Source organism: Tiliqua scincoides, chromosome 2 (assembly GCF_035046505.1).
Source record: "Tiliqua scincoides isolate rTilSci1 chromosome 2, rTilSci1.hap2, whole genome shotgun sequence".
NCBI classification, from domain to species: domain Eukaryota; kingdom Metazoa; phylum Chordata; class Lepidosauria; order Squamata; family Scincidae; genus Tiliqua; species Tiliqua scincoides.
Window position 1 is genome coordinate 238,913,523 of NC_089822.1, and position 14,544 is coordinate 238,928,066.

A 14,544-nucleotide genomic window follows, 5' to 3' on the forward strand; every position below is an offset into this window, starting at 1 on the left:
ATCACAACGTATGAGGAATATATGTTGATGGGGAAACAGGATCACTTAGGCTGTCCACACCTGAACGGATCCAACATGGTCACCTGAACAGATCCCACATGTATATAGACTGAGCCCAACTTGTCATGGTCAATAGCCCTGCTATGACATCGTATACAGGCTACGGTTTCCAAAGACCCTTCAAGGGAAGCCGTCTGCATAAAACACTTAACAATCACATTGCAGAGTTACTAAGGCATTTTTGACAGTGCCAAGTTGGCATGGCAGTGACTTGGAAGAAAGCATAAAGGCAGGCAAATTCACAGCATTATCAGCACCCAGTGTCCAAAATCTGCTTTCTCAGATAAGACTGCTCTTGCTGAGTTCACCCTGATGTGACAGTTTCCAGCAAGAAGGTGAAACAGGGAGCTAGTGTAGTGTAGTGGTTAAGGGTGCAATCTCCTAACCCACTTCCCAGCACTAAGGGCAATGCAGTTCCAAGGTAAGGGAACAAAGTGCCTTACCTTGAGGAGGCCTCCGTGACTGTCCCCCAACTGCAGGATGCAGCACATGCCCCACTGACACAGCTATGCCAGTGCTGGAAAGTTGGTTAGGACTGCGCCCTAAGGCTGTGATCCTAGAAGCTTTTCCATTGAACACAATAGGACTAGAGTAGGCCTGCAGAGGACTGTGTTGTAGGCAACTCACGATTTGCCTGGTTCAGATCTTGCCTCTGCCACCAACTCACTAGAGGGCCTTTGGCAAGCCACTCCTGCGCAGCTTCATTGTCCCAACCACAGTTCAGGGATGGCAACAGTCACTTAACTTACAAGATTATTGTAGGAACAACATGAAGGCAATACATGCAAAGTACTTTTTCAGGCTCAGAAACCATGCTATAAATGTTAAATATCATTAAGTCTGACCGACCCAAAGAACATCCAAAGTGACCAGGCAAAATACTTCTGATGATCTGCACCATCTGCTGATGGTACATCAGTAACCTTCCACTGCTAGTGACCAACAAAAGCAATCTGTTAGATGGAGACTATAATAATGTTCAAGATTTTTACATGACATTTTATCCACCTTTGGAGCAAGTCCTGCCCATTTTCAGATGGTGAGATTGCCAGTGGGGATTGCTGTCATTTGCAGTGGCATAGCCAGAGGGGGTGCAAAGCACAAAGTTTGCAGGGAGCCTCACTGTGGTGTGCAGGTGGCCCCTTCTCCTCCCCTTCAGAGTCATTCCAGGAGGTGGGAGTAAAACGGAAGCATACACCTCTGGAATGGCCATCCAAATGGCTCCAAAGGGGCGGGGAGGGGCCACTTGCACACCTCGGTGAGGCTCCCTGCAAAACTTAGTGCTTTGCACCCCCTCTAGCTAAGCCACTGGTCACTTGATAGTTTGCCTGAGTGTGGCCTTCGTGAAGCTACTTTTACCATATGAAAAGTGAGAAAAGGCTGCACCATGGTGATTTGGCTGCCTCGAAAATGGTAATGTGAATGAATTGTTTCATCAAGTTGCATATCATGATTTTGGATAGGGGTGTTTTTTTTGGGGGGGGGAAGGATGATCCTTTTTTCTAAAACTTCTTGATTAAAATAACAAATTGTGGGGTCAGTTATGTGCTTTTATCCAAAGCTTTACTTAAAGTTGTACAAACAGTTCAATAAAGCACAATAAGCATTTCAATTGTGAACTCTGTACCATTTTAGAACATTGTTGTTGTTGGCAACCTTCAGTCTTGAAAGACTATGGTATCGCGCTCTGAAAGGTGGTTCTGAATGGTGGTTTTAGAACATTACAAACATAAATACATACATATTTATTGGTTTTCCAAACTTCCCAAAAGTGCAGCACCACACAGACAAGCAGATTGCTTTTTCCACAGAATCCCCCCTTTGCATTCCAGAATGGCATAAAATGTGCAGAAAAGTCACAGAAAGTGATCAGGTCAACAAACGCATCGGTAAAGCAGCTACCACGTTTTCCAGACTCACAAAGAGAGTCTGGTCCAACAAGAAGCTGATGGAACATACCAAGATCCAGGTCTACAGAGCTTGCGTCCTGAGTACACTTCTGTACTGCAGCGAGTCATGGACTCTTCACTCACAACAGGAGAGGAAACTGAACGCTTTCCACATGCGCTGCCTCCAACGCATCCTCGGCATCACCTGGCAGGACAAAGTACCTAACAACACAGTCCTGGAACATGCCGGAATCCCTAGCATGTATGCACTGCTGAAACAGAGACGCCTGCGTTGGCTCGGTCATGTTGTGAGAATGGATGATGGCCGGATCCCAAAGGATCTCCTCTATGGAGAACTCGTGCAAGGAAAGCGCCCTACAGGCAGACCACAGCTGCGATACAAGGACATCTGCAAGAGGGATCTGAAGGCCTTAGGAGTGGACCTCAACAAGTGGGAAACCCTGGCCTCTGAGCGGCCCGCTTGGAGGCAGGCTGTGCAGCATGGCCTTTCCCAGTTTGAAGAGACACTTGGCCAACAGTCTGAGGCAAAGAGGCAAAGAAGGAAGGCCCATAGCCAGGGAGACAGACCAGGGACAGACTGCACTTGCTCCCGGTGTGGAAGAGATTGTCACTCCCGGATTGGCCTTTTCAGCCACACTAGACGCTGTGCCAGAACCACCTTTCAGAGCGCGATACCATAGTCTTTCGAGACTGAAGGTTGCCAACTAACTAACTAACAGGGTGCAGTATAACATAGGGGAAAAAAATCAGAGAAAGGCTTCACTGAGCCTTTCTTGGTTTGCCAAGCTTCTCAAAAGTGCAGCACCACACGGACAAGCTCCAGAAAAGGCATGTACAGAATGTGGCTTGGGGCAGAGGGGAGACCCAGATTGACCTGATCACAGATCACATGCAGATCACAGAACTCAATTGCTTCACCACCAGATTACAATACAGTTCTGGAGGAGCAATGACACAGGGCCCAATCCTAGCCAATTTTCCAGCATCGGTGCAGTGGCAATGCAGCCCCGAGGCAAGGGAACAAATGTCCCCATACTGTCAGGAGGCCTCTGTGACTGCCTCCCCATCACAGGATGCAGTGCACACCCCACCAGCACAGCTACACTGGCACTGGAAAACTGGCACCCTCAGAACCCAAGCCTATGCATGTCTACTCAGAAGTCAGCCCTATTATAGTCAATGGGGCTTACTCCCAGGAAAGTGTGGATAGGATTGTGGATAGGATTGTAGCCCTGAGGAGCATCTAGAGAGCAATTACAGACAAGTGAGGAAAAGCAAAGAGAGAGTAAGGCAGTTCGGAACTGCTGGCTTATCTCTTCCTTCTCAGTGTCTCAGCTCAGGCATCTGCTTTCTCCCCACCCACTCTTGTCTCTTCCCTTCCCCCCCCCAGCCGCTGCACATGCTCACACCCTCCAGCAGATACTTTTACTCAGCCACTCCACCATCGGAAATGCTTCTGGGGCTCATTAGTGAAAACTACTTCTGGATTCCTCAAAAGTAAGCAAAATTGGTGTTATTTTGTGAAACGAGTGGTTTTCTTGTTTTGATCTTAATATCGTTTTATGGCATGATTTGAGCAGAAATTCTCATTATTTCACGTTCTGTGTTGGTCACTGAAAAAACACTCCTATATCTGGTGCATGTCTGGCGCATGGCCGTCTGATGGTCTCTCAACTCTTCTGGAAAAGCCAAGGGCTTCCTGGTGAAGTGTGGTGCTATGGCAAGAATCTGATACCTGGGATTGCTAGGTAGTATTACTGCTTGATCCACAAAAAACAATTTTAGAGATCAATTGAAGGAAGCTACACAGATACTAGGTCTCCATCAACCTTTTACACGCTCAGGATCACAAGCACAAAATGCACATGCACAAAATCCATGAGTACCACACAGATTTCCATGGATGTTCATGCATATGAATCACTGTTTTTCTTTTTAAATACTCACAAGCCAAGCTGTTCAGGTTTGCTGCTTCTGTATATGCTAAAAGACAATGCAGTTCTTTCTAAATAACTACACCCTTCCAAACTGATAAAGGATTTTCAATTTTGGATACATTTTGTTGCAAGCAAAACATACTGTAAGTACGATAAAGGTGAATAGGACAAGCCCTTGGGTTCCCACTGGCCTCAGTCAGAGGGAAGGGGGTTATTCACATTCTGGTCCTTTCTCTCTAGCTTGAGGTTTGTTCCCTGGAGAGAGCCACAAAGCTTTCACATGGGCCTCTCCCTACTTTCAGCATTAATATCCAGGTTTTCACCCATGCCTGCTTCCTGTATCCCATGAGAAGGCTGTCACTGCGAAGCAGGCTATTGCTCATAGCAGGCTCCCCCCCCCAACCACCTCAGGGGAATTGGAAATGGGGGGGGGGAGCGGTTCTCATGCAGCTCTCTTCCAGCTCAGTTTTCTTTCATTTTTCATCACTCCTATTCCAGTACCATATTTCTTGACCCAGTGTGTATTTAGTCTGTGGAACTCCTTGCCACAAGATGTAGTGATGGCATTTGGCCTAGATGTCTTTTGAAGGGGATTGGACAGATTTCTAGAAGAAAAGTCCATCATAGGTTACAGGTTACAAGGTTGCATAAGCCTCATGCAAACTCCTGATTTTAAAAGTAGGCTACCTCAGAATGCCAGATGCAAAGGAGTGGCAACAGGATGAAGGTCTCTTGTTATCTTGTGTGCTTCCTGAGGCATCTGGTGGGCCACTGTGAGATACAGGAAGCTGGACTATATGGGCCTTTGGCCTGATCCAGCGGGGCTCTTCTTATGCTCTTACCCGAGAACTCTGGCAAACTGGCTGTCTCATACGTTGCCCTCAGTCACAATAAGTTCTTTGCCAGAGTACAGAGATCTACCCTTTAGAGATCATCTATTCAAAACTCATACTTTCTGGCTGATTCCGGTGCCAAAAGAAAGCTGCTTATTTCAGGAAGCCAACTTTACATTCCCAGTTTGCTTTTTGTTTTTTCCCCAGAAGCCACCCAAGGCAGGGTTTGGGTGCAGTCTTGACAAGTGCCATCCCTGCCTGGGGAAATCTCCCTCACATTTTGAGAAGTGCCACTCTTCTACTGTCGGTCTCGCAGATGCTTCTTTCCGCAAGATTTGCTCGCTGACAAAAATAGCTTTCCGGTGCCGAAGCTTTGTGAGCACAACTTAAAAGGCTTCAGTGGCGGAAACCAGGAGTACAATGTACAGGGCTGTGTTGAAAAGAACTTGAGAGGACGGCTCTGAGCTCTCAAGTGGTGAAGGAGAGAGGCAGCCCAGGCGCAGCTGTGCTTCTGGAGGGCTTATCCAACTTTTGAAATGCTCAGCAGTGTGTCCCACTCATCAGCAGGAGAAAACAGTGTGAGGAAGTGTAATCTATGGCTGGGGTCCAATACCAACCAAGTGCTCCCTGAAATTCAAAGGCAGCCAGGCTTTTCCATAAGACATGCAAAGAGATTATCTAGAGATTATTCTAGTAATTAACTTGGGAAACGGAAAGTTGTTCTACATTCTGCCGATCTTTCTCAAAGTGACATTGTTATTTTCATTCACAAAGAGAAAGCAGCAGGCAGGCACACACACTTGAAACACACTCCAGGTTTGAACCAATATAGGGAATCATGATCAATCACCTTTGCCTGGGTCTTCTCCACCATTTCTCGCATCAATTGATATGGTCTGTAAGTTATCCTTTTTTGAAAGTTTACTGTGGTATTTTGGAGGGTGTCTTACTGTTTCCAAGTCCTTGACATGTCTTAAGATCATTTTGTTTCTATCTGTTGATCTAGATCAGCATTTTTCAACATTTGTTCTCCATTGTACCACTTTGCATTGGTATTGGAAGTACCGTATTTTTCGCTCCATAAGACGCACCTGACCATAAGACGCACCTAGTTTTTAGAGGAGGAAAACTTACTTTTAAAGTAAGCCTGCCCTTCCCCTGTGGCGCCTGCGCAAATGAGGACCTTGCCCCCAGTGCGGACCTTGCCCCCCAGTATTCGCTCCATAAGACGCACACACTTTTCCCCACACTTTTTTGGGGGGAAAAGTGTGTCTTATGGAGCAAAAAATACGGTACTTGGTTGGTTGGCAACCTTCAGTCTTGAAAGACTATGGTATAAGCCTGCAGCACCTGGTATTACCAGCCAGTCTCCCATCCAAGTACTAAACAGGCCTGACCCTGCTTAGCTTCCAAGATCAGACAAGATTAGGCATGTGCAGGGTAACACCACTGGAAGTAACTGGTGATGATATAATCACCAGTTAGCTCTGGGTTGGAAGCTCGGGCTAGATTCAATGTGACAAATACGAGTAGGCAGCTCAGGATGGAAGGGAAGGCTTTTTTCGAGGATGCGAAAAGCATGCTTTGTAGCTCTGCCCACTAAGCCAAGCCTCCTACCACTGTTTGTCATGCTGTCATGCTGGTCCCACAGCGGGGAGGCAGGTCCCGTGTTCACCACCAGACACCACCTCAAGTACCACCAGTGATACCCATACCACTGGTTGAGAAACACTGATCAGGATGTAAATAGATATAACCAATATCAATCTCAGTAGGTAAAAAAATAAATGTGTACTCACTAAAGCTCTGGCTCATTCAGTTATTCTGACTGACCAGATAAGAATTTATGACTTGACTCCCAGAATCATCCACGTAAAGATCTTCCATGGGTAATGATGCCAACGTGAAAACGATGACAAATAGCATATGGATGATTTTTGGAAAGCATACACTTATTCAGCAGCTTTTTGGGTCTCACTAATGAAAAAGCATTTTTTCCCCCTACAAAACATTATAATACTATAATGGCCAGGCTGGCAAGTGCAGCATAGGAAGACTCAAGTTCAGATCGCTGCTTAGCCATGAAGCTCATTGAGTGCTAATAAGGGGATCAGTTGAAGATGCCTGATACTTGCTGGAGAGGTACTGCAATGGGAGCTAGATAAGTGTTTCTCAACCAGTGGTACTCATACCACCAGTAGTACCTGAGTTGGTGTCCTGTGGTACTCACAGGACCCCCAGATGCCCACCACCCGCCCCTTGGCAGCATGCCCAGCAATTCAACATGACAAGCAGCATGAAGGAATCAGCAATAAGCTCGGCAGGCAGAGTTTCAGTGTGTGCTTTTTGCATGCTGCAAAAAGCCCTCCGGTCTACCCTGAGCCCCTTACTAGTGTTTGTTGTGTTGTGACTGGCCTCTCAATCATTGTCAGTTACTTCTGGTGGTACTTCCAATAGGTGGACCATACAAAGTGGTACAGCAGGAGACAACACTGAGCCAGATAAATGTACACATAGCAATGTATACTAACCAAGGTATACCTTCAAACCTTCAAAAGCATATAGCGCTGTAATGTATCTTGTTAGAGGGCTTGCACTTGTCGATTGCTTTTTCCCCCCTGTATTGGCAACCTTCAGTCTAACCGGGTAGATGGGACTCGTCAGCCTAGGAAGGCAGCTCATCTAAGAGAAGGAAACTCTGATCCCAAACCTCCACTGCCTTGTGGCTACATCCAGTTCTGGAAAAGGCTTCAGGAGTCAACCTCGAGGCAAAATCAGGAGCCGGAGTCCCTTAGGCAGTTCATGGCTGAACACAGTCACGTTCTGGCAACTCCTGCGACGCCGCTAGAACCAACCGTATTGGCTTCTGCCTTTCCATTGGACCATTCCAGCGACGTGGAGAGGGGGGATTTGCTGCATGGGTAACAGCCTATCCTCCATACCTTCTTTACCCAGGCTTCGCGCACTGGAGAGGACACTCCAACTTCGCCATACGGCGTCGGCACAACACGGGAAGCAGCAGTTTACCGGTTATAAGTCTTTGCTCGATTGGCGTAGAGCATGACGCCAGGGGCTGCTTCCGACGGTGGGAGAGATCATTGCATCTCATTGGGCAGCTACCGCCCGCCTTAAGCTGGGCAGTCCCCAGCCAGTAAGGTGTTGCCTCGCCACGGTCCGTTAACCTCATGGGGTGCGTGGGGTTTAGGGTGAAAACCGACAAGCGGATCGACAACTCTGCACCATGCAACAGAAAACAGAAAACTACTGCCCTAAAGCTGGGCACCTGGAACGTTAGGACAATGACACCTGGCTTCTCTGATGACCTGCAAGAAATAGACGACGCACGCAAAACAGCTGTCATCGACATGGAGCTGAGCAGACTGCAGATGGACATCGTCGCCCTTCAAGAGACTAGGCTGCCAGATTCCGGATCTGTCAAGGAGAGAAATTTCTCATTTTTCTGGCAGGGAAAACCACCAAACGAAACCAGGGAACATGGCGTTGGCTTTGCGGTCAGAAATACCCTGCTGAAATCCATCATCCCACCTACTGTGGGAAGTGAAAGAATTTTGTCCCTGCAGCTCCAGTCATCAGCAGGACCTATCACTCTCATCAGTGCTTATGCACCGACTCTGTCGTCTCCAGCAGAAGCCAAAGACAAATTCTATGATGACCTGGCCACCACTGTCAAGAAAATCCCTGTAAAAGAGCCATTGTTCATCCTCGGCGATTTCAATGCTAGAGTTGGTGCTGATAACAGTTCATGGCCCACTTGCTTAGGTCAGTTTGGCACTGGGAGGATGAACGAAAATGGCCAACGCCTGCTAGAGTTTTGCTGTCATCACGGTCTCTGTGTCAGCAACACATTCTTCAACACAAAGCCCCAACATAGAGTCTCTTGGAGACATCCAAGATCAAAGCACTGGCACCAGCTCGACCTGATCCTCACCAGACGCTCCAGCCTTCCCAGCATCAAGATCACACGCAGTTATCATGGTGCTGCCTGCGACACTGACCACTCCCTGGTGTGCAGCAGAGTGAAACTGCAAACAAAGCGACTGTATCACACGAAAAAGGAAGGAAGACCTTGCATTGATACCAGCAAGACCCGGGATCAGAGAAAAGTGGAGGAATTTGCACAAGCGCTTGAGGAATCTCTTCCAGGCCCGGCCGACGCAAACGCATCCAACAGATGGGAACATTTCAAGAATACCGTTTACAACACCGCCTTGTCCATATTCGGCAAGAAGACCAACAAGGCGGCAGACTGGTTTGAAGCCCACTCTGAGGAGTTGACACCAGTCATTGAGGAAAAGAGGAGAGCTCAAGCAGCATACAAGGTCTGTCCCAGTGAGTGCAACCTGCAGGTCCTCCGAACTGCTCGCAGCAAAGTCCAACAGACTGCCAGGAGATGTGCTAACGACTACTGGCTCCAGCTCTGTTCCGAGATACAGATAGCAGCTGACACGGGCAACATCAAGGGGATGTATGATGGTATCAAGCAGGCCCTAGGTCCAACACAGAAGAAAATTGCCCCTCTGAAGTCTGCCACAGGCGAGGTCATCCAGGATCGGGCGCAGCAGATGGAACGCTGGGTGCAGCACTACTCTGAGCTATATTCCAGAGAAAATGTAGTCACCGAAGAAGCACTGAACAACATTGAGTGCCTGCCTGTGCTGGAAGAGCTTGACAGTGAACCAACCCTAGAAGAACTTCACGTGGCCCTGGACTCCCTTGCCTTTGGCAAGGCACCTGGAAAAGACAGCATCCCTGCTGAAGTCCTAAAATGCTGCAAAGAGATCATCGTCACTGAGCTGCATGAAATCCTCTGTCTCTGCTGGAGAGAAGGTGGAGTACCTCAAGACATGAGGGATGCAAACATCATCACGCTGTACAAGAACAAAGGTGACAGGGGTGACTGCAACAACTACCGCGGCATCTCTCTCCTTAGCGTTGTAGGAAAGCTGTTTGCCCGAGTTGTACTAAAGAGGCTCCAGGTACTTGCAGAGAGCGTCTATCCAGAATCGCAGTGTGGATTCCGAGCCAACAGGTCCACCACTGATATGGTATTCTCCCTTAGACAACTGCAGGAGAAATGCAGGGAACAACGACAGCCACTCTTTATAGCGTTCATAGATCTCACAAAGGCTTTCGACCTGGTCAGCAGAGACGGCCTCTTCAAGATTCTCCCCAAGATTGGATGTCCACCCAGGCTCCTCAGCATCATCAGATCTTTCCACAAGGACATGAAGGGCACTGTTGTCTTCGATGGCTCCACATCAGACCCTTTTGACATCCGAAGCGGAGTGAAGCAGGGCTGTGTTCTTGCACCAACCTTGTTTGGGATTTTCTTCGCTGTCCTGCTGAAGCAGGCCTTTGGAACTGCAACAGAAGGCATCTATCTCCGGACCAGATCAGACGGAAAGCTCTTCAACCTCTCCAGACTGAGAGCAAAATCCAAAGTCCAGCTGAAATGTCTGCGTGACTTCCTCTTTGCCGACGATGCAGCTGTCACTACCCACTCTGCCAAAGATCTCCAGCAGCTCATGGATCGTTTTAGCAAGGCCTGCCAAGATTTTGGACTGACAATCAGCCTGAAGAAAACACAGGTCATGGTTCAGGATGTGGACTCACCTCCCTGCATTACAATCTCTGAGCATGAACTGGAGGTTGTCCATGACTTTGTGTACCTTGGCTCAACGATCTCCGACACTCATTCTCTCGATGCCGAGCTAAACAGGCGCATCGGTAAAGCAGCTACCACGTTTTCCAGACTCACAAAGAGAGTCTGGTCCAACAAGAAGCTGACGGAACATACCAAGATCCAGGTCTACAGAGCTTGCGTCCTGAGTACACTTCTGTACTGCAGCGAGTCATGGACTCTTCGCCCACAACAGGAGAGGAAACTGAGCGCTTTCCACATGCGCTGCCTCCGACGCATCCTCGGCATCACCTGGCAGGACAAAGTTCCAAACAACACAGTCCTGGAACGTGCTGGAATCCCTAGCATGTATTCACTGCTGAAACAGAGACGCCTGCGTTGGCTTGGTCATGTCGTGAGAATGGATGATGGCCGGATCCCAAAGGATCTCCTCTATGGAGAACTCGTGCAAGGAAAGCGCCCTACAGGTAGACCACAGCTGCGATACAAGGACATCTGCAAGAGGGATCTGAAGGCCTTAGGGATGGACCTCAACAAGTGGGAAACCCTGGCCTCTGAGCGGCCCGCTTGGAGGCAGGCTGTGCAGCATGGCCTTTCCCAGTTTGAAGAGACACTTTGCCAACAGTCTGAGGATAAGAGGCAAAGAAGGAAGGCCCATAGCCAGGGAGACAGACCAGGGACAGACTGCACTTGCTCCCGGTGTGGAAGGGATTGTCACTCCCGGATTGGCCTTTTCAGCCACACTAGACGCTGTGCCAGAACCACCTTTCAGAGCGCGATACCATAGTCTTTCGAGACTGAAGGTTGCCAATATACAGTCTCAAAAGACTATGGTATCGCGCTCTGAAAGGTGGTTCCCCCCTGACCTGAGTAATATTCTGAATTCCTGTGCCTTCCTGGACTCTTGCTGCTATAACATTGGTTACAACACAATGTTGTTGTATTACTGTTGTTACAATACAACAGTAATTGTAACTGTTGTTACAACACAAGTCTTACAAAATGCAACTGTACTGTGTATGGGACTGAGTGATTCCCTCAACGCTGCTATCAATTGGGTGATTGGTCGGGGTGATTGAAAATGGTGTCATTTATTTTACTCAGCAGTAAGCCCATTGTGCTCAGGAAGACTGGCAGCCCAATCCTATGCGTGCCTACTCAGAAGAAAGTCCCATTAGAGTCAATGGGGCTTACTCTCAGGAAAGTGTGGATAGGATTGGGCTGTTAGGCCAGTGATTCCCAATCTTTGGCATCTCTTGACACCCCTGCGCACTCCCAGAAGTGACTGGTGATGACATCATTGCCAGTTATTTCTGAGTTTTCTGGCCAGGCACAACGCTACAGAGGATGGCAAGAGGCTTGTGGTGGGCAGGCTTTTCCAAGCACATGAAAACCATGCACAGGAGCTCAGCTCGCTTTTGAAGCATCCTGTCACGTCCTTGCCACAGACCAGCAGGCGTCCCACAGCTCCCCAGGGAGTGCCCCAAGACTCCCCAGGGAGCCCCATGCCACACTTGGGGGGACCTCTGTAGGTGAGTAGGCTCTGTAAGTGTAGGCTGAAGGTGAGTAAGTTTAGGCTTACTCACTGGAAACAAACGCCTCTCGTTATTGATCTATGTAGTCCATGCACTCTGACGTCTTTTAGCCTAAGCTACTGGAGATTGCATTTGGGAGCTTGCACTCTTACCACTGAAGCTACAGACCTTCCCAATCACTGTCTCAGAATCCTACCCTACTTCATAGCATGACTATGAGAATAAAGAAAAAAAACCCACACGCATTGCCCACCGCTCTGTGTAGAAAGGGTAGAATGCAGAGGCGTTCAATAATAATGAAAGCACTAAATCACTGTTTGCATGCATTTAAAGCATGTGCATTGTGATTTGTGCATTCATTAATACATGCTAGGGGAGTGGGCCTGTATGGAAATGACCACTCACGATGGGGAAGGACAGCAAGAAAGATGGTTTGCAAAAATGCTGCATTGATGGTGGCAAACCTGACATGTACTACCAGAAAATTCCATTGGTCATTGTGGGAGCACTGAGAAGGAGTGAATGTTGTTTCCCAACCCTTGGCCTCTCCCACCCCACTCACTCATTACAATCAGTTTTTCCACCATCCCTTGCTTCCTAAAAGCAGAGCCTTTCAGGATTTTATTGCTTACTGCACAGTGTTAATTTTTAATGGCAGAGGCTGGACGTTGCCGCAGCTTCTTACCGCCGCAAGCTCTCAGCCAATCAGAAGCCAACGACTTTGCCACTACAGCAGTTTCGATGAGGAGCCTTTAGAGCTGGGAGCATCCTTGAGGGCTAAAGATGTCAAGCAGGATAAATACCAATAAAACCAGAAGTCACACGGTTCAGCTGTATAAAGTGGAAGGGTTGGGGAGGGGGGGAATCCAAGCAAGAACACGTGGGAGGCTGCTATTATGAAAGTTGGTTTCATCTGTATTTAAACGACTGAGCACTTCTTGCATTTCAGACCATGGTAAGAGGTTCCAAGACAGCAGGTGCAGCCTATATGCATAACAGTTATAAAGACATATTTGTGAAGAAGAGTGCTGGTGCAACAGCTCATTTTCCTAAGCATTAGATGTGTAAGGAATTTGGCTGCCTAATATAAACATTTTCTACCTAACAGACAACTTGTATTGAGCAGAGGAGGTTACTAACTCCATCTCATCAATAGACCATTGGCTACTGAAACCCCATCAAGTATGTGCAGAAAAAGTACCAAAAAAAGCTGCCTCTGAACAGGTCTTGTGTAACATGGTGGTTAGGAATATAGTGTGACCTGTCACCAATGGAGATTGGGGTAGGTAAGCTGATGGGGTCCGTGGACCTGCGCAGACGCCTTAGATAGTAATTTATTGGTCAGGAGGATGCCCAGTGCTCAAAATCCCATTCTTTATCCAGTGGGTAGCGGAAAGATCTGATTGGGTTTCTGAGGATGTTTGGGAAAGGAAACATAACTAGTGACCCACTTTGCAGCAGCACCCACTGGACAGAGTATGTGGAGGAGTGTTAACACAACTATCTCCTTTTCACCCTCACTATATATGCATATATACAATATAACTAGAGTTCTCAAACTCCTTAACTTGGTGACCCACCATGTCATCCACGGTGGATTTCGGACCCATGAAGAACAAGAAACTGCAAGGTAAAATAGCACATGACCCAGAAGTGACTTCCTGGCTGTGATGGTATATGGCCAACTTCACTGGCCTCATTGTGCTTTGGTTCTCAAACTGCAACCTGATTCTTGAACCAGGAAGCAGTGCGATGCAGTCAACAAAACAGGTCACAGGCCATTTTATCTTGCTGCTTCCTGGTTACGGCGGGCCTGCAACTCACCAAAAATCAAGTCACGGCCCACCAGTGGGTCACGACCCACAGTTTGAGAAATGTGGCTATGTATTGTACTATATATACACCCTGTTACCTATTACTATGTATATTTATTGTACTGTATATACCCTATTATATATACCCTATTACGTCTTAAAAGGCACACATTTCTAACATAACAAATGGTGCTTCAGAATGCAAATTGAAATGTTCACGATGTCATCCTGACTGTAAGGTACTCTATAATTGGACTCCATTTCCAGCCCCCGCAAGTTAAGCATGAGTCTCTGAGCATTATACCGGATCCCAGTCATCTATTCAACAGCTCAGGTACATCTCTGGAAGCAGTACAATAGATCCAAGTCAGGTTGGAAAGGGCTTTATATTAGTGCTCATCTAGTTCTCTAATAAGTTGACAAGGCTTTAAATTGGGCAGTATGCACCATTAAGCTATATATCTCCCCTCCTCTGGCTCCAGAACAATCTCTCTCTCTCTCTCTCTCTCTCTCTCTCTCTCTCTCTCTCAAAAACATGTGATCAGAGGAGATACGGCTCCTTCCTAAAAAGAAGTTAAAAATATATAAAGTTTGGTTGGGTGTTTTTTTTATGTTTTTTTTAAATATATGACTGTACATAAATGTTTGCACTAACATGTGAAATATCAAGTTGGGACTTTTCCATGTAAATTTTGGCGCTTGGAATCACATGCTGGAAAGAACCCCTTCCCCTCTCCCACTGCCCTATGCTTTAATACCCACCATTCCTCATACGTGAGCGCAGTTTTTGTTT

At 47.5% G+C, this 14,544-nt stretch overlaps 1 protein-coding gene and 1 long non-coding RNA gene across 2 annotated transcripts in view; one reads left to right on the top strand and one right to left on the bottom strand.

Moving 5' to 3' along the window:
• TAFA1 (TAFA chemokine like family member 1) overlaps positions 1-14,544 on the bottom strand; it is a 396,155-nt gene that overhangs the window by 267,168 nt on the left and 114,443 nt on the right. The gene's annotated exons all lie outside the window — the stretch shown is intronic.
• LOC136642121 (uncharacterized) overlaps positions 3,409-14,544 on the top strand; it is a 68,897-nt gene continuing 57,761 nt past the window's right edge. Inside the window, exon 1 of the long non-coding RNA XR_010793964.1 lies at positions 3,409-3,467. This is a non-coding gene — a long non-coding RNA (uncharacterized lncRNA). The remainder of the gene's footprint in view (positions 3,468-14,544) is intronic.